Consider the following 24,569-nt stretch of genomic DNA (forward strand, 5'->3'; position numbering starts at 1 on the left):
TGTCTTATTATTAGAAAAAGACTGGGGTCTTGTCCTATTATTCAAAACTACGCCCCAATTTGGGAATCTCCTGGGCTTCCACTATGTATGAAGGATAGTTTATCAGTCACACTAGAGCATGCAGGGATTATAAGATGGGGTAACTAGTGAAGGAAGGATCACTATTTACATGGGAAGAGTTAAACGAACACATTGGTCCCGGAATGTCCAGATTTAAGTATATTCAGCTGGACAGTTGGATAAGAGCCCAGGGTAGAAAAGATAAACACCTTGGGAAAGTTAGCCGCTTGGAACAACAACTAGTGGAAAAACCAGTGGCTAGAAAGGAGGTAGCTTTGTGGTATTGGCAGATTCTTGAAGAAATAGATGGTGACTTTACTCTCCCAGACCAACTGTGGGGGTCAGTAACTGGCCTTCGCTGTGAAGAGATATGGCTAAGTTCTTTTGCCCTTTTACACAAGATTGTAAAACCTTCATGGTTAAGAAGAAACCATCTTTTCTCAGTACACCGCGCATATATCACACCACTTAAACTTTCCAAATTTCTCCCTGATAAAAAATGTAACAAATGTAATCTCACAGGCGCATCTGATGTCCACATGTTCATGGAATGCCCTGCTTTAAGTCGGTTTTGGGAAGAAGTGAAGGCTACGTTAAACTCCATTATGAACACATCACTTTCAATAACATTACCACTCATTATTTTTGGGCTGGAAGATAACATTACTGGCAAAGCAAGATCATTCCTTTTTTATGCCATTTTGCTGGCAAGAAGGCAAATTTGCATGCATTGGACAGAGGTAACAGCCCCCTCACATTCGGCATGGCTCACATCATTATACAAGACATCTAAAGTAGACCTCAACAGAACATGTAGCAAACGAAATCTGGCTTTTTGGGATGTGTTGTCCCAGTGGAAATAGAATCCGGGGTTTTATTTTTTTATTTATTTATTTATTTTTTTCCCCGGGTCCTATGATTATGCCGATAATACTCCTTGGACCGGGTCTAGCCTCGATACGATAATGGTCCAACAGGTTGAAAAACACCTAGATGGAGTCAGCTCAAATCCCTCACGGTTTTGGCTGTTATCTCCCACCCATAGAATATCTCGAGTTCTGGTAAAGGAAGGACGCAACGGAAAACCACTACGGAGTGGACCCTTATGGGAAGGACTCGCTAGGTGGTTGGTATCGGTCACATTGAGGACATGGCAAATGAGGACGAAAAAAAAAAAAGACCAGGGAATTATTTCGATTGTGCTTATGAGTAAAGAACATGTCACCTGATAAAGGATTGAACAGATACTTTTTCAGAATTAATATCAAAATAGCCAGTTAAGTTCTGGTTTGAATAAGGTAACAGTAGAACATTTTTTTATGTAAAATCTATGGTGAAAAAGTTGAAAAGGGAATTACACTTCAACTCAACGAACTCAAAAGACAATACGAAGTCCCAAATTTCTACAAGACTAAATATAACATTACTGGAGGCCGACCTGGTTTGGTTTAACCTCCTTCTCCCCCCCTTTTTTTGTTTAAATATAACATTATTCAACTACAATTTGAGGGGTTGAGTGTAATCTTGAAAAAAGATGATGGCACAAACAGATTGAAAATTCTTCTGCAAGGAAACGTTTTTGAAAAAAAGCCACTAAATGTGTCATTATTAAAAGGGTTAAATGACCAGTTAGACTGGCGTTGCCTTTTAGGTTGAGAAGTTAGAAGAGAAACAAAAAAGGAAGGTCTTTCACATGTCCTGGCAGGAGCGAAGTATGCATCAGGAAAATTGGACAGACATGGTCACATATTTGGGCAGCAAGCAGAATGTGGTCAAGTTTCATCATTGAAGATTCTTGAGGCATCTTTTCAGACTAAATAAAAAAACAGATGATTTGTATTTGATATTTTCAGATTTAAGTTGATTCGTTTTTGGGCATTTAAAGATTGTGGACACTCCTGATGAAGTGCTAGTCAGGGCAATAAATTTGTTGAGGATTTATAAATGTCTTTCATCGATTGGTACAACATTGAATATTCATGTGGAGGATTACACATTGGATGTAAAGATACTGAAAATGATTGATGTTAAAATCAAATGACATATGTGACATAAATTGAACAGAACTGTATAATTTACAATTTAACATTACCCAAATACGACCCAGTTGAAATTATTTCCCTGTGCATTTGCATAAAATTATATAAGCCGTAGACTAGAATTATTTGCCTGCAACATACAAGAAATATTAAAGTACCTTGGAAAATAAATCTAATTTTAAAGAGTGTGGGTGGTGTGACAAACTAAGAATCTGCTTGATTGTCAAAATATTGAGTCATGAAGCATTTTTTCCGTACAGAATTAAAACCCAAATTCTAAGTCTACAAGCCATGTATGTGCAGAATTGTCTATTTAAATGTAATCTCGTTAGCTACTATATGAAAAACACCAATTCAAAAGCGTAATTTGTGGCTTAATGTCTCATATTACTTTAAGAACTGTTCAATAATGCAGGGATGTCACATTAAGATTTGAATGAGGAAGCAGGGAGGTAAGCCATTATGATTGAAGCTACTAATGTGCCATCAGCACACAAACAAAACACAGAACCCCTTCATAGTGCAGGTGGTCAAAACTGTCAAAAGCACCCTGAAAAAAAACTGAAACCTAATCTAAAACTGGTCAGCCAGACCAATCTTCTCCTGGTGCTGCCATTGGTAAAAAAGCATGTTGACCACCAAATGTCTGCAGCGGTAATGCCAGGCCTATCTGCTAAAGCAGTAGGACACCACAGTGTAAATAAATGTAGGTATTTGACTCAAGTCACCACCTTATTCAACAGAAAGGTGTCCAATGGGGAATATTAGCTACACCTTCAAAGCCACACGCTGCTGTCCAATCTTATTGTGCTGCGTATAGGAGGAAGACAGTCCAAGAATAGAAGTTCCTGTGATAGCATAATTTATCTCTTTTGTGTTTTACATAATGAGCAACAGTTTCCAAGTCCACCGCTTCATGTGCAAAGAGTCACATCACCTTTGGACAGCGGTGGTTTCTTCTTGAGGGCGGAGGAGAGGCACCCCCCCCCACCCGCAGTGAGCCACGGTAAATGTGATTTCATCAGTGGTGTAACGGAACTTGAGGGGCCCCCCTGCAAAGCACATGGAGGGGGCCCCCCACGGCCCGGCCCACCATGCCTCCCCCGGCGGCGCGGCCCACCATGTACCACTTTGCCCCACCACGCAGAAATCTGGCATATTTTGCTTTGAAACCTCCAACATTTAAATGAAATGCCTCTATATTGTCTTTCTGTAAGTTCTAGTGAGAAACACTCTCAACATACACGCTATGCCATTTGCAACAATCCTGTCAAAAGCAGATCATTTAACTGAGGCAGCAATCAGAACAATACCAAGGAGTGATACTACTGTCTCATGAACTGCCTATGGCTGAAGAACAAAGAACAACTATGAAGGGTCTGATATAGAATTGACAATACCTTGAAACTTTGAAAGAGAAACCCAAACCTGAAATTCCTTAAAAACTCGACTGACAATATACTTGAGAAGTACAGCAGCTATAACTCAGTATCCTGCGAAAGTCAAGAGAAATAGACTGTTGAATTATGTGCATGCTACACACTAGCGACTGTCAAGGGTTGTGCATGATAATAACGTGAACTGAGGAAGGAATGTCAGTGATAATGTCTTTATTAGTAAGCACAGCAAAACTGGCAGACAAACAAGCCAGGCTGAGAAAGAAAACGGTTTGGATGCTTCAGAACACTGATGCAGATGTTTGTTTTAACACCTTAGCTGCTTCGCAAATATCCCTCCCCAGTGCTGCGCTGTCTATTGGAACTAGTGCTGAATGGACGTCCAATGGTCGTGCGCAGCACTGGGGAGGTAGCGCTCGTGACGACCGTTGGCCGTCAGCAGCGCTTAAGAGGTTAATTAATCATTTCTGTAGTGTTAACAATGACTAAATACAAGATTGAAAGTACACGTATTACAGACAAGTGCAAGCAACACCATAAATAACACTGTATGTAGAGTAAAAACAAACCATATTAGCAAGTACTAATGACAATCTGTACAAACTTTAGTTGGTAAAGGAAAAGAAAAAGTGCAAATACTTTCAAAGTGCAAAATTAAGCAATCACCAGTCCAGCAATATACATAAATCAAGCATGTTTTGCAAAACAATCCAACTTTCTTCTTGCATCAAGGTGAAAATACTTCAAAGTCCATGGTGAAAACAAGTCCAGCAGTTTGCAAAAATGAAGCCAGGTTAGTCAAAGAATTACCCGTTTGGTGTGTGCAGAAAGGCACATATATTTCAAAGCAACTGATAAACAACAACTACAGCACATGCAATAATCAAACCGGTTTAAACTAACAATTTCCCTTTTGAAGGCTCAAATATTTTCAAAGTGACTATCAAAACAGTAACAAGTACAGCAGATAGCAAAGTCAGAGTAATCCCCTTTGTTTGTGCATGAAGGCATAAATATTTCAAAGTGCCTGGTAAAGTAATAACAATTTAGCAGCATAAACATCAAACCCAGGCACTCAAACAATGCCTCTTTTATTTTTGCATAAAGGTGCAAATTGTTAAACGTGAGTGATAAAAACAACAACAAGTTTAGGAGCATAAACATTAAACCAGTTATGACAAAGTATGCCCCTTTAGTTTGGGCATAAAGGTGCAAATATTTAAGGGACCGGCAAAGCAATAACAAGTTCAGCAGCAAAATAAACAAAGCTGTTTACTCAAATATTGGCCCTTTTGGCTGTGCAAAAGAAAAGTGTCAAGGGGGTGCATATATGCCAGGTTCATCTGAATAAATCCCTTCTTTCCTCTATAAACGCATGCATGTTCAGAATACTGAGGTAGGGTAGCCTATATATAAGCGAACAATATTTAAAGTCTGATATACTGGCAGAATACCATATTACTTACTGCTTCCAGCTTCCTCATGGGACTCACAGGACAGATACATGAAGTAGGAACAGTACTTGCAGGAGCCTGATGAAATGTATTGCAGAGTTTTAAGGGTGATACAGCTAAAAACAATAGTTAGAGTGAACACAAGGCTGAAGACTGCCTACATGAGGAAGAGTGACTGGCAAATTAAACCGGTGGCTGAAGGCTACTACTACTTGGTTCACTGAACTGGAGAGATGTACTTGACTGAAAGAATGTTTGCCTCTTGGCCTTTCTTGGTGCAAAGTCTTCTGTTAAAGCTTTCACATTTATTTTTCTGGCTCGATCGCTCTCGATGCTTAAAGTTGCAAGCCCCGACAGCCTTTCCTGCGTCATTGTGCTTCAGAGGTAGTTTTTGATTAATTTTAACTTTGAAAATGACCTTTCTGCACTGGCTACTGTAACTGGAATTGTTAGAAAAAGTTTCAGTGCTGTTGCAACATCCAAAAAACTGGGCAGAATTGCATGGTTTCGCAAAAATAAAAGGGCAGCCAGATCCTTTATTGTGCCACCTGAGATAAGTTGTATTTGTTCTTTCAACACTGCCTTGAAAGCAATGAGTTGTTGTGGAAAGTCTGGGGACAAGTCTTTTTCGTAATGAGCTGCCAGGGTCATGGCTGCTTCAAACAACTCCTCCTCGCTAGCTCTGAGGATTTCTGAAGGCATTATGAAATGGAAGCATTGGATTATGGTGTTCATACCAGCAAAACGATTTTGTATCTGATTTACAACAATATCTATGTTAGCATAAAACACAGACTCCTTAAAATTGTCCTCAGGATTGCACAGCCTTTGGTCTTCACAGAGTTCATCGAAGTGCTTTTTTTTGCATCGTGGTCGTTTTTGTGTGAAATGCAATTGAATTCCCCATGCAGCTGCAAGTAAAGATGCTGAGCTTTTAACATCGTCAAACTGTTCTCTGAAAGTGGCAAATGTATTCACTGCAGTACTTAACATATTTGATGCTTGTAAAAGGTCCAGATCTTTAGACTGAAGCTGTCTCAACATAATATTTATTGTCTCCAGAACTTTGGACTGAATTACAACCATTACCACAAACTCAAAAGTCTCCATGCACTTCCTAAGACCCTGAGCTTCTGTGCGCTCCTCAACCTTTTTCGACTGCAGTACAATTGTAGTGAGTGCTTTCATGATGTCCATAAAACGATAGCGTACAGCATGGAGAGCATCATGTCTGGATGCCCAACGTGTTGGACAGAGTCTCTTCAGTGTTGGCTGTGAATGAGTTGTGGTCTCTTTTGTAACTTTAAGAAATTCCCAACGTTTGATGCTTTGGCTGAAAAATAAATACAATTTCAGGAATGTTCATGCAGGCATCATTTAACACAAAATTTAGGTTATGAGCAGCACAGTGTACATAGACTGCATTGGGTTCTTTCTGTCGTATTCTGGTTTGCACTCCACTATATATACCACTCATTGTGCTGGCACCATCATATCCCTGACCTCTGCATTTATTAAGCATTAGGCCTTTGTCCTCTACAAGCTTTACAGGTTCTGTTGCTATCCCCTCAGCACTTTGGTCTGTAATTTTATAGAAACCAACAAAGCTTTCATTAATTTTGATTTCAGTTGGAATGTCCTCAGTGTTAAGGCACAGTGTCACATATCGGATGACCAGGCTTAATTGATCTTCTTTTTTAATGTCCTGCGCTGCGTCCATTATTACGGAGTGAAATGGTGCATTTTTTATTTCACTTACGATCTCATTTTGCACTGTATTTGAAAGCATTTCAATCAGCTCATTTTGAATAGCAGGACTCAAGTATTTAACTCTACTCTCTCTTGTGATCAGATGGTTTAGAACAGGATCTTATTTGCTCAAAAGTTCAATGACTGCCAGAAAGTTCCCACCATGTTTTTCTTTCAGTTTTTCTCTATGTCCTCTGAAAGGTAAATTGCAAGTTGACAACAGAAGTGTTACATCGATGAACCTACTCAGAATTTGTGTCCAATAGTTGACCTGCTCCTTGTAGTCGGATTCCAGTTGTGTATCGATCGTCTCATCCTGCCCCCATCTTCCATGTACAGCACAAGCCGCTAAATGTGAGTGCGACATTTCATGTTCTTTAATTTTTCGAGATATGCCTTGCCAATCTTTTATACCAGTAGCCCATGCTTGCTGATAGAAAACTTTCATCCTATCTCCAAAAAGCCAACAAGGTTCACAGTATGCACTGTCCATTTTTAAAGAGTGGCACAACCACAGTCTTGGAGTCTTATCTCCAGTCCTATTTTCCTTGTAGTAGTAGTTTGTGGAAAAGCACCTGTTTTTATTATCTCGTGGGAAGGGTCCTCTAGGCTTGCATGGGCCACTTGCAATGACAAACCTTCGTAACTCGGTATCATGCCAAGGTTTGTCTAAAAAGTTCCCTTTATCACTCGGGTACAAATCCTGGCAAAACTGGGTACTGCTTGATTGTAGTTCTTCTAAGTCTAAATCTACATCCTTACTCATAAGGTCTTCAGTTTCTTCTTCAATGTTTGGCAATACTTCAGAAACAAGTAGCACATTTGAAGGTTCTTCACGTTCTTTTGATACATCTGGTGCACTTATAATTTCAGCACATCCTTCACTTGGTTGTAATATTAGACTCAGAGATTCGTCTGCTGATGGTATATCCTCAGTCTCTGAGCTTCCTTCAGTCACTCATAGCAGTGTAGGCCTAGCTGGTGTACCTACAATTTCTCCGACTCCTTCTGTAATAGATTGAGGCACTGCTGACACAGCTTGTTTACTTTTGCTTTCTATGTTTCCTATAGTAGTTGTTGTTGCCTGCCATGCTGCCACAATTGGTGCTTCAATGCTATATGGTTTGATCAGAGCACTGTAATTTTTGGTCATGTGGAGGGACCAATTGGGATTTTTGCAATGCTGCTTTGTCTCCTGTTGATGAGGCAGCTGCATCGTCTTCCGGTAATGATGCATGAGATGATGATGCGTCATGATCACCTGGAGACCTAAACATAGAGTCAATTTTCATAAATTTGGCTGTAAACTCCTCTTGTTTTGATTTAATTTGCCACTTTTGAGCACCGCTTAAATACTTTCTTGGCTGTTTGCTAATTTCTTTGATTAAAATGTAATTGTAGAAAGTCAATGTAGTAGTAGAGTCCACAAATATGAAGGTAGAAGTAAGAATATTTTGTGTACACCACACAGATTGTAATTGTGGGTTTTGTTTCACCAATACTGCGTAAAAGGAAGGAAAATACAAAGCATTATAATTAAACACTACGGTAGCTTAACCATACTAAGTATTCATGTACAGAGAAGTAAGGGATACTTGAAGGCAGGCACTGTAGGAATGGATGCAAGAAGGGGAGAGATACAAGAGAGGAGAGGAGTTGGCCTAACGGCTCGGGTGGTCGACCTCGAATCTGGGGAACTGGGTCCGACTGACTCTAGGCAATGACGCTGAATATCCTGTGAAAATCGCTTAATCTCCCTGTGCCTAACAAAAATGAATGTGTCCTCACGTAACGCTGACGCAACTGGTGTGATGTAAAGCGCTCTGGTAGCAGATATCTTCGGGTCAAGTTCGTGCTATCTAAAACTCAGTAAAATAGCAGAAAAAAAAAACAAGAAGGAAATAGCGGAAGGGATGGGATTGAGGAGGTAATCACTCATCAGTTGGATGAGGATGGTGAGAGCGAAGAATGCAGGACTGTCTTGAAGGCAGATGCAAGAAGGCATTAACTGAATGGACGGCTGCAAGGTTTGTGTGTCTTCTGATGACATGTTTCTTCCTGACTTAAGCTTAGTATGGGCCTTCACGGTGTGTATTTCTTTACCCGTTGCAAACATCTAAATCCATTCTGAAGGATTCTATAAATTCGGGCGGTTTGACACAGCCTTTGATATCTAAGGCGATGATAAAACAAGCACTGCAAAGACAATAGGTCTGGCCTTGGCAAGCTTGTGATGTTTTTTTAAACGGCATTAAAAGATCGAAAGCAATAAAATGTAACAGTGCTAAGGTCTAAAAGTGGTGTGCATATGTCGGTAAAAAATAAGTAAACAAGCATTGGCATAGCCAATAGGTCTAGCCTTTGGGACCTTATAAGTATTTAGTTATGCAGCACAATATCCTTACTGCAACAACATTAACTGATGCATGGCTAAACACTTATAAGGTCCCAAAGGCGAGACATATTAGCTATGCCAATGCTTGTTGTAGAGTGTTTAAGATTCTTAGTTGTAGACAGTCACTGCTCGGGAACATGCGAGGCACCCCTTAAGAGTGGTGATGGTGTTCAAAACACCCACACACACAGCCCTCATGATCTCTTGCAGCCACCTCTGGGGCTTATGGTATACTCCTGTGGTTGCAGTGCTCTGACAACCACATTTTGTGCTCTTTTGCACCTTCGTATATAGCTCTCACAGAGGGTATTCACTTACGATCCCTAAACACCCCGAACATATTAGGGCAGTCTTTTCTCAGAGATCTACAGGCTTCGTCGTGACCCTTGGATACCTACAGACATCTTGAGCTACTGTGCTGCCTCTTCTATGAGGCTCATAGTGCACACCCTGATCTCCATGAAAGTGGACATTACGTGTGCTGTTTGCCTCTCTAAGACTGTGTCTAAACTTCGGAATCCTGAACACACACACACACACACACACGCACGCACACACATACACGTGTTACCATCCTTGTGGGGACTATGTGTTTTCACCTGCCTTGTGGGGACTAACCCTTCCCAATGTTTTAAAAATATACCAATAACAGAAAAATGTTAAGAAAAAATTCATAATACAGGATCCTGCTTCAATTTTACAAATATGTTGTTATTTAGTCACGCGCACAGAACCATCATTGTGGGGACTTGGACATGTGTTACCATCCTTGTGGGGACCTACTCAATAATTCTCATTTCTGATTGAATACACTCATTATCTAATAGATGAATGCTATTTTTCAGTGCCATACATACACAACATGATACTTTAGTCAAATTTGAATAGGTCACTATGTCCTAGGTGCACCTAGAACAGAGATTTGTCTAATAATGCAATAAACAGTGGAAAATGATCTTATATATAAAGTGCATGGACAGGGATTCACAGATGTTTAGCCTATTACTGAGTGCACACAAACATTAAGGAATATGAAAACAACACATAGTTAAATTAATTTAGAGGCTTAAGATCCTGCAATGGGGTCAGATGGCAAAACCAAGTTGCCATTTGACCACCTAGTTGTTTTTCATCAACCTCACCAATTGGCACCATCTACGTATGGCTGTGCATTAATAGTCCCCAAAGAGATGGCATGATATTAAAATAATATTCTAGAGCTGACAGAGTAAGTGTATGATGATGATAATTTTCAAGCCCCCACAGAGATATTGCATGATTAGATTGATGCCTAAGTCCCTACAGATATTGTGGTTTTGGTGTACGATGATAGTCATGCTGCAGTTCATGCAGAAATAACACTATTACAGTAATGCACACGTCCCACAGAGATAGTTTCTGATTATAGGAATGCCCAGGTCTCCACAGAGATAGTGTGGTATTATAGCCATGTTCAAGTCCCCACAGAGATAGTGTGTGATCATATTCACGTTCAAGTCCCCACAGAGATAGTGTGTGATCATAGTAATGTTCAAGTCCCCACAGAGATAGTGTGTGATCATATTCACGTTCAAGTCCCCACAGAGATAGTGTGTGATCATAGTAATGTTCAAGTCCCCACAGAGATAGTGTGTGATCATAGTAATGTTCAAGTCCCCACAGATATAGTGTGTGATCATAGTAATGTTCAAGTCCCCACAGAGATAGTGTGTGATCATAGTAATGTTCAAGTACCCACAGAGATAGTGTGTGATCATAGTAATGTTCAAGGCCCCACAGAGATAGTGTGTGATAATAGTTATGTTCCAGTCCCCACTGAGATAGTGTGTTACTATAGGAATGCCCGGACCCCCACAGAGATAGTGTGTGATTATAACCATATTAAAGTCCCACATAGAGAGCATTATGATAGTGTTGTTCAAGTGTTGTAGAGAAAGTGTACGATGAGTCATTCTGACATTCATTCAGAATTCGTATAGCGCTTAATTATAGTCACTCTCATGACCCCGTTGACAAAATGTGTGATGATATTCATGTTCAAGTCCCCTCAGAGATAGTGTGTGATTATTGTTATGTTACATCTCCGCAGAGATAGTATGTGATTACAGTCATGTTCAGGGTCCCACATAGAGAGTGTTATAACAATGATGCTGAGGTGCTTGCTGTTATAACAGTCATGCTGAGGCTCCTGTAGAGGTAGTATGTGATTATAATGATGCCTAGGTGCCTGCTCAGGTAGTGTGTAGTTACAGTCATGTTCAAGTGATGTTGAGATATGTTGTGATTATACTGAAGCTTAGGTCCCCAAAGCGATAGTGCATGATTAGGGAGGCCCACTAAGATGGTGATTATTGACCTATAGAGAAAGTGTGTGATGCATGTAAAGTTCCAGTCCCTCTAAAGACAGTCTGTTATGATATACATGTTGATGTCCCTGAAGAGATAGTATGTGATGACAGTCATATTCAAGTCCCACAAAGTTAAAGTATATGAACCCCCGTCCCCACAGAGATAGAGTGTAATTATAGACATGCCAGGTCCCCATAGAGATATGTGTGATGAAATTCATGTTCAATTACTAAAAGATAGCACTTGATTGATTATATTGATGCCCAGGTCCCCACAGATATAGTGTGTGATTATAGTGATGTGCAGGTCCCCACAGAGATAGTGTGTAATTATAGGGATGCCCAGGTCCTCACAGAGATAGTGTGTGCTTATAGGGATGGCAGTTCCCCAACGAGATAGTGTGTGATTATAGGGGTGCCAGGCCCCCACAGAGATAGTGTGTGATTATAAGGGAGCCAGGCCCCCACAGAGATAGTGTGTGTTTATAGGGGTGCCAGGCCCCCACAGAGATAGTGTGTGTTTATAGGGGTGCCAGGCCCCCACAGAGATAGTGTGTGTTAATAGGGGTGCCAGGCCCCCACAGAGATAGTGTGTGTTTATAGGGATGCCGGGTCCCCACAGAGATAGTGTGTGTTTATGGGGATGGCAGTTCCCCAACGAGATAGTGTGTGATTATAGGGGTGCCAGGCCCCCACAGAGATAGTGTGTGATTATAGGGGAGCCAGGCCCCCACAGAGATAGTGTGTGTTTATGGGGATGGCAGTTCCCCAATGAGATAGTGTGTGATTATAGGGGAGCCAGGCCCCCACAGAGATAGTGTGTGTTTATGGGGATGGCAGTTCCCCAATGAGATAGTGTGTGATTATAGGGGTGCCAGGCCCCCACAGAGATAGTGTGTGTTTATAGGGGTGCCAGGCCCCCACAGAGATAGTGTGTGTTTATAGGGATGGCAGGTCCCCATGGAGATATATGTGATGATAGTCATGTTCAATTACTCAAAGATAGCATTTGATTGGTTATATTGATGCCCAGGTCCCCACAGAGATAGTGTGTGATTATAGGGGTGCTAGGTCCCCACAGAAATAGTCTATAATTATAGAGATGTCAAGCTCCCCACAGTGGTAGTGTGTAATTATAGAAATATCCAGGTCCTCACAGAGTTGGTGTGTGATTATAGCGTTACCACAGTCCCTGCAGAAATAGTGTGTGATGACAGTCATGTTCAATTCCCCACAAAGGTAGTGTTTGATTGATTATATTGATACCCATGACCCCACTGAGATAGTGTGTGATTATAGACTTGTTCAAGTCCCCACAGAGATAGCATGTCTCCACAGTGATGTTTGTGATTATAACCCACACATGGCACTTATCTCCGAAACCCATATTGGGTTTCAAGATCGTAAACTTTTATCTCAAATGGGCTACGATCTTGTCGTTTGTTCAACACTAGGGGCATCAATCCGGGGAGTAGCCATTTTGAAACAGAAGCATATAAGAATGGTTATTACTAAAACCGCTGCTGACGATAGGGGAAGGTGGGTAATTGCTCAGGTGCAAATTGCAGAAAAATATTATATATTTTGTTTGGTTTATGGCCCTAATGTTGAGGAACCCAAACTATATGAGAAACTAAGCATCGAATTACTTGAGTGGGAGGGGGAACTACTTATAATGGGAGATTTCAACTGCGTTATGAATTATAAGAAGGATTCCACAAGTAAAATTAACACGATAAGGATGCGCAGAGTTAGAGCAGCTATAGTAGAATTGGGTAGGCTACATAATTTGAAAGATGTTTGGCGCATTAAACATCCTACCATAGCAGGATATACATTTTATTAGGCCCCCCACAGAGTTTGCTCCAGAATCGATATGGTATGGGCAACAGATAGAATTGTGGATAATTGCAATATAGAACTCTGCCCGAGAGTCACATCAGACCATAATCCCATACTATTCGAATTCAAAACCCTTACCAAAGAGCAATCCCCCCGACAGTTTACATTCCCTAGGTATCTATTTACAGACGCCGAATTTATCATGGGTATCAAAGGACATATAAATGAATTTATAACACTTAATATTCACTCAACCTCAGTTAATTTCGTGTGGGACGCATGTAAATGCAGCATCAGAGGCTATGTGCAACAATACATTCTAAAGAAAAATGCTGAAAGACGGAGGGCAGATAAGCTAACTTTATCTAATATTCTTTTAGCTGAACAACAATTGATCGATGCTGCTACAGAAGGGAGGACAAATATAGAAGAACTGAGATTAGGATTGGTCTCATTGAGGTCGGCATTAAAAAAGACTCTCAGGGAGAAATTTAGTTCTAAAATTCATAGATATAAACTAGCCCAATATGAAGGGGGCGATAGAATCGGTAAAATTTTGGCCTACAAGGTAGCTGATAAAAAAGCTAAAACAATTATAAAATCAATAAAAGGGTCAGACTCAACTGAATATAATAAACCAGAGCAAATCTTAGAGCAATTTGCTAAATACTATAGTCACTTATATACTCCAGATCACCTACCCTCTCAAGAAGAAATTATAAACTAATTAAGTACATTTTTGCCCAATCGATTTCCAATGGAAACAATCGAGCAACTTGGTGTTAAGATCTCCACTACTGAAATAAAAGCTGCCATCCAAGCACTGCCCTCAGGCAAGGCGGCGGGAGAAGACTGTTTGCCTATAGAACTATACAAAATATGCGAGAAAGATCTTATACCGCTATTTCACTTGGTGATAGATTCTGTAGGTCAAACAGGAAGCGCTCCAATATCTTGGAGAACTGCTAAAATAATTTTTTTTCTAAAAAAAGGTAAACCACCAGATGACCGAGGTTCATACAGGCCCATCTCATTAATAAACACCGATGCCAAGATTTTTGCCAAAATTCTCGCTAATCGTCTAGCCCCTGTTATGCCTGATTTAGTGAACTGCCAACAACATGGGTTTGTGGTGGGGAGAGACACCACTACTCACATTAATACTGCTGTGACTGCATTTGATGTAGCCTCGACTGCCCCCACCCCACTCGGAATGGTTATGCTAGACGCGGAGAAAGCGTTCAATTCCCCACAAAGGTAGTGTTTGATTGATTATATTGATACCCATGACCCCACTGAGATAGTGTGTGATTATAGACTTGTTCAAGTCCCCACAGAGATAGCATGTCTCCACAGTGATGTTTGTGATTATAGGTATTATGAAGACTTAAACAGATAGTCTTAGTCTGGTGGCTTAGAAAACTAATGTAGCCACTTCAACAGTGGCAGCTGCTCCGCTAAGGCATCATCGGCATCATAAATCTGAAGCACTGGTGCTAAGGTTAAGCGTCAGTAGTTCCACCTGGGGTTTCCATGAGAGGTTGGAAGATAGAGTATCACTTAAATAATTGATAACATCTACCCTCTCGAGTGGTAAACCCCACAGCTCTAATCTGCCTCTGAATGACTTATGTTTTTTAAAGGACAAATAAATAGTCTTAACAGAATTGATCTCTAGATATGAGCAGAGAAAAAATTCCTTGAAACTGGATAATGTGTGCTGGAGTGTCTCAGAGATCAATAAGGTGTTGTCCACAAATGGCAGTATAGCTGTCTTTGTACCAGCCAGAGAAGGGGCATCAATTTGTGAACTAGAAAGAAAAATTAACAATATCATTAAGAAATAGAGAAAACAAGGTGGCACCAGAACGCAGCCTTGCAGACTCTTTTATTAATGAGGAGCCAGTCAGATGTATACGAATCCGTAAACTCAGGTGGTTCTTAGGAATACCCATGTCAGCCAGCACTTGCCATAGCTTTTGTGCGTGGGACCAAGTCAAAAGATGATTTAAGATCGACAAAAGCAACATAAATACTTCCCTCATCGATCTCCACAGTCCTCCAATACAGAAGGAGAAAGCGAAAAACCTGGTCCAACATGGATATTTTTTTCGAAAACCTGTCTCGAATTATGATGTCATTTTCTATAGTCCACTCCTGTATTTTGCCCAAAACTAACAAGCAAAAATATTTGTATGCAGTCTATCAGACTGATTGGCCTGTAATTACACTGGAGCGATCTATCACCTTTCTATTGGGATGACCTCCGCTTCTTTTCAGGAGTCAGGTATTGGGGCTCTGTGTGCAATAGCGTTTGACAGAGAGAGGCTATTCCAGCACCAGTTTGCTCTTTCCTGATGAAATTTGTCTGCAGGAATGCCATCTGGTCCTGGTGCCCTGCTTCTGGCAACTGCATCCAAAGCAAGGGAAACATCAGCTAGATCAAATCAAAGGTCAGATATGTCTGTACTCACAGTAAAAAACTAAAACTAAAGTGATGTTATTAACTCTAAAAACACTGAAATTCAAACTGAAATAGTTAACTAAAGAAACTGTAACTCACATTTCATCATGCAGAATTTTGGCACCAATTATGTCATTTCACATGTCATCCATCATTGATTTTATCAAGGATGTCACAGAACATTTCATAAGTGATATAATATGTGAGGTACGTAACACATGACGTGGGAACTATTAATTCCAAATTAAGTTGATTGCGATATGAGTTTTTTATATTGCTCTAAATTTAAAAAATATAAATAAATTTAATGTATATTAATTTCTAACATAAAGATATGTTATACATTTTTTTAAACCTTGATAAACTTTTTACATGTTCATTATATACTTTACCACAGGGAGAGCACCGCCCCATTTCATCCTCAAACAAAAGTGATGCAGATGTGGTGCAAAGTGTTGTGTTGGAATTTACTTTCCAGTTCAAACCCAATTTCTGTTGAAAAGTTGCCAAAAGTAATGAAAATTAGCGCTCCCTGCCAATTTGCGCTACCTTGTGGTAAGGTAGCATTCCATGGGTGATATAGTGGCATTCCCATGGAACCACCCATGGGTTTTGGTGCAAATCCATATCTAATATCATTTGTAGATAGTGTTTCGGGTGTGTATGAGATAAACATGGACTTTTCCTGCATGTACTGTGAGAGACATAGAGAGAAAAGCTTTCTCTGCTGAGTATAACTAAGCTTGCACTGCCACTGCCCAAGCTTTATATTTGTTTTGTGCGTGAAAGAAGTAACACTTCTTTAACCTGTGCTGTACATATTCTGTCTATACAAGAAAGAAGTTTGCAGTTCTACCAATGGTGGTACAACCTTTCAGTGTGTTTGGAGCATGCATTGGTGTAAACTGAATAGTACCTATTGTATATGTGTGAGAGAAATGTACAGTTTATTTACAATCCCCTGTTCTGTACACGAATATATGACATTACAATGCAAACAATTACAACGCATGCTTTTACAACGCGGTTTTTACAGCAAAACTACCATTTCATCACATGATTGTACAATGCATGCCAATAAACGCATTTTTAAAACTACCATTACAATGAATTCCATTACAACGCATACCTTTACAACGCATACGGTTACAACGCATAATACTTTTAGGGCAACAGTAGGGTAAGTGTTGGATAGTGTGGGGGTAAAAATGTATATTCCCACTCCAGTGAGTGCAACAGTCGGGTAAGTGTTGGATAGTGTCAGGGTAAACATTGCTATTCCCACTCCAGAGTGCAACAGTACTGAAAGTGTTAGATAGTGTAGGGGTAAATATTACAATTCCCATCTTCCCCAAAACCTATACCCACCCTAAAACAAAAAAAATCTCCATTACTTACCTTATATTGGGTTGTAATGCATGAGTTGTAGCGACATGCGTTGTAATGGATGTTTCCCGTGAGAGAATACTGCATTGTGTTGTACCTGTCCTATAAGTGAAGTGACACTTGCAACACTAATGTCTAAAATGTTCTTTCTCTGTATTTTTGGAAGCTTGTTCTATACCTGTTAAAATAACTAAGATTATCTAGGACTCTTGATGATCTATGCTGCACCTATTGTATAGCCCTTAATATAGGTTCAGCAGTGAGGGTAAAATACTGTTCTACCTAATCGTAACTGGCCTCGTGTTCTCAGACTCAGATTTCCTTGCTGCAGGAACACAAGTATAGGAACACAAGACCCAAATTTACCCGTAGTGAATTAACCCACCAGAATGTCTGTCTGGTACAAAGAAAACTGAGGCTGAGCTGCAAGACTATCCTCACCTCACCCCTAAATCCCCACCCAAATTAGCACATCCTATTGTACTTAGGGGGAGCAGGTAATGTTGACAACATATTTGTTCCCTTTCCCTTGCCCCATTCCCTTCCCGAATTCCTCACTGGCCCTGCATGCCGCATCAGAGCAGGTGCTAAATGTGAGTATTATTCCACATAGAACTTGAAATTCTATGCAGAATTTCCACCTGACTAAATGGGTTTACAAATTATTCGCCATACTGTAGTCATGAACTTGTAATTGCATGGTATTGGCAGCTTGTAGCTTCACTGTGCTTACAGGTGCAGAGTATCCACTCCATGAGTACAGTGCAATATGTAACCAGGCACTATGTGTTAAAGAAGAGTCAGAAAACCCATATAATTCCTTTAAAAGCCAAGAAAACTCACTTTGTCAGTGTAGCATATCTTTGTTTGTACAACACCATGTGCAGTGTTGAAGGTGGAAAAGACATAGGAACAAACATATTCCTACGAACTATCTATGCATTGGAAAAATATATGTTTATATTTGCACATTTTGTTGTTGTGGATATGCATGGAATTATAACAAAACCATGTGAAAATATCCAAAGTTTTGCATTATATTTTAGCATGTAATGCATCCTTCCATCAATTTTTGGACCAGGATAGATAGCATTTAAACATAAGCTCCGCAAACAACACCCAATTGTGTTCTGCTGTTCTTGTCCTTAGGTAATAGTTTTTTACAACAAATTGCGCCATTTGCAGTAAATGCTTACCACGAACGGTGTATAATTATGCAAAGTGGCTTTTGGCCGCCATAAGTGTGGCAGGGTATGCTCAGACGTGAGTCCCTTGCTCACTTTGCCCCTGGATTCAAGCAAGCCGGGGTGAAGACGGCTGGAATGCCAGAAACCGGTCCTCGGAAGCTTGTTTCCGGTCCAGGGAAGGCATGGCTTGGCAGTTCGGGCTGGACTGTTCCCATGAGGCACAGGGTCAGACTGATTTGCATATAGCCATGTCTGAACTGGGGTGGCAGAGTGGGCTAAAGAACGGTGATGGATTAAACCCAGATCTTTTGACTGGGTGTGAGTGTTTGATTGGTTCAGATGCTCCGTCCATTACCACCCACTTTTGTACCGCTTTTGGCCGCCATAAGTGTGGCATGGTATGCTCAGACGTGAGTCCCTTGATCACTTTGCCACTGGATTCAAGCAAGCCGGGCTGAAGACGGCTGGAATGCCAGAGACCGGTCCTCGGAAGCTTGTTTCCGGTCCAGAGAAGGCATGGTTTGGCAGTTCGGGCTGGACTGTTCCCATGAGGCACAGGGTCAGACTGATTTGCATATAGCCATGTCTGAACTGGGGTGGCTGAGTGAGCTAAAGAACGGTGATGGATTAAACCCAGATCTTTTGACTGGGTGTGAGTGTTTGATTGGTTCAGATGCTCCGTCCATTACCACCCCCTTTTGTACCGCAAGTGGCGTAATGGCATCATTTTGGGAATCTCAAGCAAGAAATGTGGCCCGAAATTCCCAAATTTATGTGAATTATGCCAGTGTAATTTAAATTTCACCCTGGTGAATGCTTTATGGCAGAGTAGCTGCATCAAAAAGACACTCTTTTCTCTGTGAAAAAAAAATGGTTTTAGTAATGATAATATTCCTTACCATGACGTGCACAGCCCAAGTTAAACAGATCACGTTTAGGGGCCATCATTACCTAATTACATTGTACGGATCAGGATTTTACCCATCAGTGATCCCCCAGTGTAGTCTGGCTCTCAGCCTAGTAAGTTATCTTTTTGGCCTATCCCCACTGCAGGATAAAGCAAAGCATCATTTCCAACTAATTTGCCTCATGCTTATATAGAGCTGGTGTTTTAGTTACTGTCATATTTGTGTGTGCTATTTTTTCACAGTGTGCCTTTTTTTGGAGCTACACTATGCTAGTCCAGGAATGAGATACAGACAGTGCTCTGCAGCGATACTCTAGTATCGTGGCCTGCAGACATCATCAAATAATTTGAATACGATGCACTTGTATCATAATTAAAGTTTTTGCCAGTTTCCCTAGACTTTGGCCCCCCGTGGAATGAATGTGTGCTCAGTGCACTTCATGGGGGTTGAAGGCTGCCCGAGTGCCCCAAACCATGGCGTTTTTTTATTGTCTTGAGATTCTTGTAGTTGTGTCACTTATTTCACACTAAGCACTGTCCCACCCGAACGGAATGCAGCGCTCCCCCTTCTATCTCTTCCCGGCTAAAAAATGAGAAAGGCTTTAGCTGCCCAGATCAGAAAAACGGAAAGAAAACATTTCAGAATGTTAGGAACTCCCCTCGTTTCTAGTTTTGTCTGTAATACGACAAAAAACAAAGCTGTGATACACGAAGGACAAACAAGTTACTTTTACTAAACAAGGACATAGGCAGGTCCTGCAAGTAGGCTTTTACAAAAGAAAGACATTCAAAGACACACTGCCATCAGTAGCTGTTGGAGCAGAAGCGCCGCATTAACAATACAAAGGTTTCTATGGAAGCACCTCAAGTGACCGGCGTTCAGGTGTGAATGTATGCAGATTGCATCCTTTGACTTCTCGGCCTGGAGACAGAGGTCACATTCAAAGCGCTGAACCTCGCGCTGTGGAATGAAAGGAGCACCTCTCCCCTCCCCCATCCCTTAAAAGCACGTTTTGGTTTTGGACTTGAAAGTGCAACGGAAAGGAACATTCAGCAAAAAAAAAAAAAAAGAAAGATGGGGTTCTACATATGTTTCACATTATGTCTGCACTGTATTTATTTCAGCGTCCACGGAATTTACATGTATGTGACAATTGTACACACCCAATGATCAGCCAAAACCTACGATTTCAAATTGCAAAGTGCTCATTTCATTGCAACCTGTAAATGAATACATGAAATATGTAACACATTCTACTACCGTTAATTCTTGCCATTCTAAGTTGAATATTTTTAAACAAATAGGATTAGGGAAAGAAACCAAACGATTTGGTACAATTAACCAAATCATTTCTTTAAATTATGTTCTATGAAGAGACACGGCACCAGCATATTACATGTTGCTACATATTTGGGGTGCACTGCAGCTACTTACCAGTGCAGGAAAAGGGTTTCTAGACCGGAATAAGTGTTTCTGATCTCTCTAGAAGAAAATGTAGCAGCTATAGGCAGATTCACACTTGCTGTATATGCTGGCTTGAACTTTACATTGAATATATATATTGGGAACGCAGTGTTTAAAGCAAAATAATTGAACCTTGAGTGTAATAAAGCCAGAAATGTCGTTTATGTTGGCAGTAGAAAGCTTTTTGGATTCTTAAAGAAACACACAGGACTTACTATCAATAATGCAGCAGGTGAAGTGGCCTAATGGACCAGGGGCTTACTAGACTCATTGTTACTATTATTCTACCACCATTGCAATGATTGGCAGACCTATTTTCTCTGCTTACATTAGGGCTCAGCACAACCTTGCTACTTCAATTAAACACTATTACTGGTGGGGCCTACAGCTCAAAACAGCACGGAAATCAGGCTAGCTTTGGGCAAAAGTTAAATTACAGTGGCATAATTCCTGTAATTTCTGGATTTTCACATTATGCTTGTTGTGCAAATTTGCCAAAATGACACCATTATTTCACTTTGCATATTTAAACATCATATGTCTATGAGGACATATTTCAAACTAAAATATAGCATGAAATGACAGATTTGCATTTTGCGAAATACATTTTCTATGTACAATTTTGGGGGACAGAATCATAATGAAGGCAATTTATCATACCTAATGAATTCCAAATCTGAGGTACTGAATTTACTGGTGGGGAAGGCTATAAATAGCACCCCACCTTCCAGGACACTCATCTAACTTAAATGGATAGGAGGAAGTGTGATTCTGTAATGTGACTAAAGCATCTTACAGTAGCATGGTGTCATTTACAGACAGCCCATTTTCCATTGAAATGACCACTAAATTTGCACACACATACAGTTTTACTGATAAAACCATATGCACACAAATGATACTGTGCGGGAATTGGGTATATGTGAATCATTTGAGAATGGCCAATTAAGTGTCTTGGTTTGTTTTAATCCTATTAAAATCTCTGTTTCCCGCACACTTCATAATTACAATACAGTGCTTAATTTCTGCTTTCCTAACTGCAAGATGTATACAGTTCATTTACAGGTATTTACATGTTGTTGTGTATTGCAAAAAACAACATTCTACATTGTCACATAATTCACTTTAAAAACTCCTTTTACTGTCCAGTCAGAGCAAACACAAGGAGATGATGGACGGAGCGCTGAAACTTTTCAGACACTCACCCCAGTCACATATCTGGGTTGAATCCATCATGGTTCTTTAACTCACTTCGCCACCAAAGTTCAGACATAGCTATCTGCAAATCAGTCTTGACCCTGCCCCTCATGGGAACAGTCCAGCCTGAACTGCCAAGCCATGTCTTCCCTGGACCGGAAACAAGCATCCCGGGACCGGTGTCGGGCTAACACCCCTCATCAGCCAGGCTAGCTTGAATCCAGTGGTAAAGTGAGCAAGGGACCCATGTCTGGGCATACCCTGCCAACTTAGGGCAAACAAAGCAAACACAAGGAGATGATCGACGGAGCGCTGAAACGTTTCAGACGCTCCCCCCCAGTTACAGATCAGGGTTGAATCCATCATCGTTCTTTAGCTCACTTGCGAGGCCTCCGGGTGGTTATGCGCTATACAAGTGGAATTTTTCATTTCATTTCATTTCATTTGCCACCACACTTCAGAATCAGCTATATGCAATTCAATCTTAACTCTATGCCTCATGGCACCCCCTGCTGCTTCAAGTCGAAACAGCTTGCGTTTGATTACAGGAATGCTCGAGTCCACAGAGAGATATGTTTTTATAATGATGTTCAAGTCCCCACAAAGATAATGTTTTATTATAGTTTTGTTCAAGCCCCCGCAAAGATAGCGTGTTATTATAGCGTTTAAGTCCCCACAGATATACTGCATGAAGATGATTGAGTTTAAGTCCTCATTAAAATAGGGCTCGATTCACAATGGTAAACTTAGATTAAAAATCTAACTTACAGTTTCAACAATGTAAACTTAGACAAAAATTAACTTTACTACTTATCAGTATTCACAAAGACCCATATAGAGAATGCAAAGCTAATGATGCTCAAGCATGTAATTACAGGAATGCCCAAGTCCCCACAGAGATGGTGTGTGACTATGGTATTACCACGTTTGCCAAAGAGAATGTGCGTGATTATAGCCATGCCTAGGTCCCCACAGAAATAGTGTGATTATAGAGATCTTGAGGTCCCCACAGAGATGGCATGTGACTATAGAATTACCATGGTTGCCTAAAACTGTACGATTATATGTTGTTGACTTGGGGAAGAACAACATGATGTGGAAAGACTGATGCTCTGAAAGACTTTTAACTGTTGCTCATACGATGATCTTATAAAGAGTAGGGCATGTTATAAGAAAAAGAAGGCAATAGCACTATAAAGGACCTGCTTTTAAATATATATTTTTTCTAAAACACAAACATTGGCATGCAGTCAACATTTGTACCTGAATGTAACTACAAGTTAAAGCTATTGGCTTTCTTACTGTTTCTGGAAAAAGGTTATGCCATCAAATTACAATAGAAATGTGTTTTTAGGTGATATAGGCATCTTTTAGGGTTTAGAGTGCGTACTGGTTTTTGGGTGGCAAGGTAATTTCTAGCGTTTACGGTGGATATGGGTTTTTGGGTGGTAAGGTATTTTTTAGGGTTTAGGGGGAGTATAGGTTTTTAGGTGATAAGGGCCTTTTTAGGGTTTAGGGTGGTTATGGGTTTTTGGGTGGAAAGGTATTTTTCAGGGTTTAGGGTGAGTATAGGTTTTTAGGTGAGAAGGGCTTTTTTAGGGTTTAGGGTGGGTATGTGTTTTTGGGCGGCAAGGGAATTTTTAGGGTTCAGGATGGGTATGGATTTTTGAATGCTAAGGTATTTTTCAGGGTTTATGTGGGTATGGGTTTTGGGTGGCAGCTGAATTTGTTAGATTTAGGATGGGTATAGGTATTTGGGAGGAAAGTGTTTTTTTGGAGTTTAGGGTGGGTATAGGTTTTGGGTTGGTAAGAGCTATTTTAGGGTTTAGGATGGGTATGAATAATGGGTGACAAGTTAATTTTTAGGGTTTAGGGTGGGTATAGGTTTTTGGGTGTTGAGGGATTTTTTAGGGTTTAGGATGGGTATGGGTTTTATGGGTGACGTGGGGAATTTTTATCATTTAAAATGGGTATGGGATTTTTGGGGGCAAGAGATTTTGTAGGATATACAGTTGGTATGGGTTTTTGGGTGGTAAGGGAATTTTTAGGGTTAGGGTGGGTATGTGTTTTTGGGCGGCAAGGGAATTTTTAGGGTTCAGGATGGGTATGGATTTTCGAATGGTAAGGTATTTTTCAGGGTTTATGGTGTGTATGGGTTTTGGGTGGCAACTGAATTTGTTAGATTTAGGATTGAAATAGGTATTTGGGTGGAAAGTGATTTTTTGGGGTTTAGGGTGGGTATAGGTTGAGGGTTGGTAAGAGCTATTTTATTTATTTATTTATTACATTTGTATAGCGCAACAGCTACCCTGAGGGTTTCCCGGAGCCTTGGATCTGTTTAACTGATGCACCGAGATGTCCCTTTGGGGATGAGCTGTGCGCTATTTCAAAATTCAATTAACATAACATATGAGAGCACCTTGAAATACAGGAGTTCAGAATGCGCACTGTACAAAAACTTCTCTTGTCCTTGGTGTAATAGACTATAATGTTTATTCATATATCATTCAAATAAGTCATATATAGGTGGTGCACATGGCAACTGTCTTGCCTCATAGTTCACTAACCCCATTGACGTCAGGTTGGAGGGCAAGAATGTTTATAATTTCAAGTTAAAAAATTATCATTTTTAATAAATGTCTCTCTGTTTGGTGAAATTATCTAATGTAAAATGAAACA

This window comes from Lissotriton vulgaris, chromosome 3_1, assembly GCF_964263255.1.
Source record: "Lissotriton vulgaris chromosome 3_1, aLisVul1.2, whole genome shotgun sequence".
In the NCBI taxonomy this organism is placed as follows: Eukaryota; Metazoa; Chordata; class Amphibia; order Caudata; family Salamandridae; genus Lissotriton; species Lissotriton vulgaris.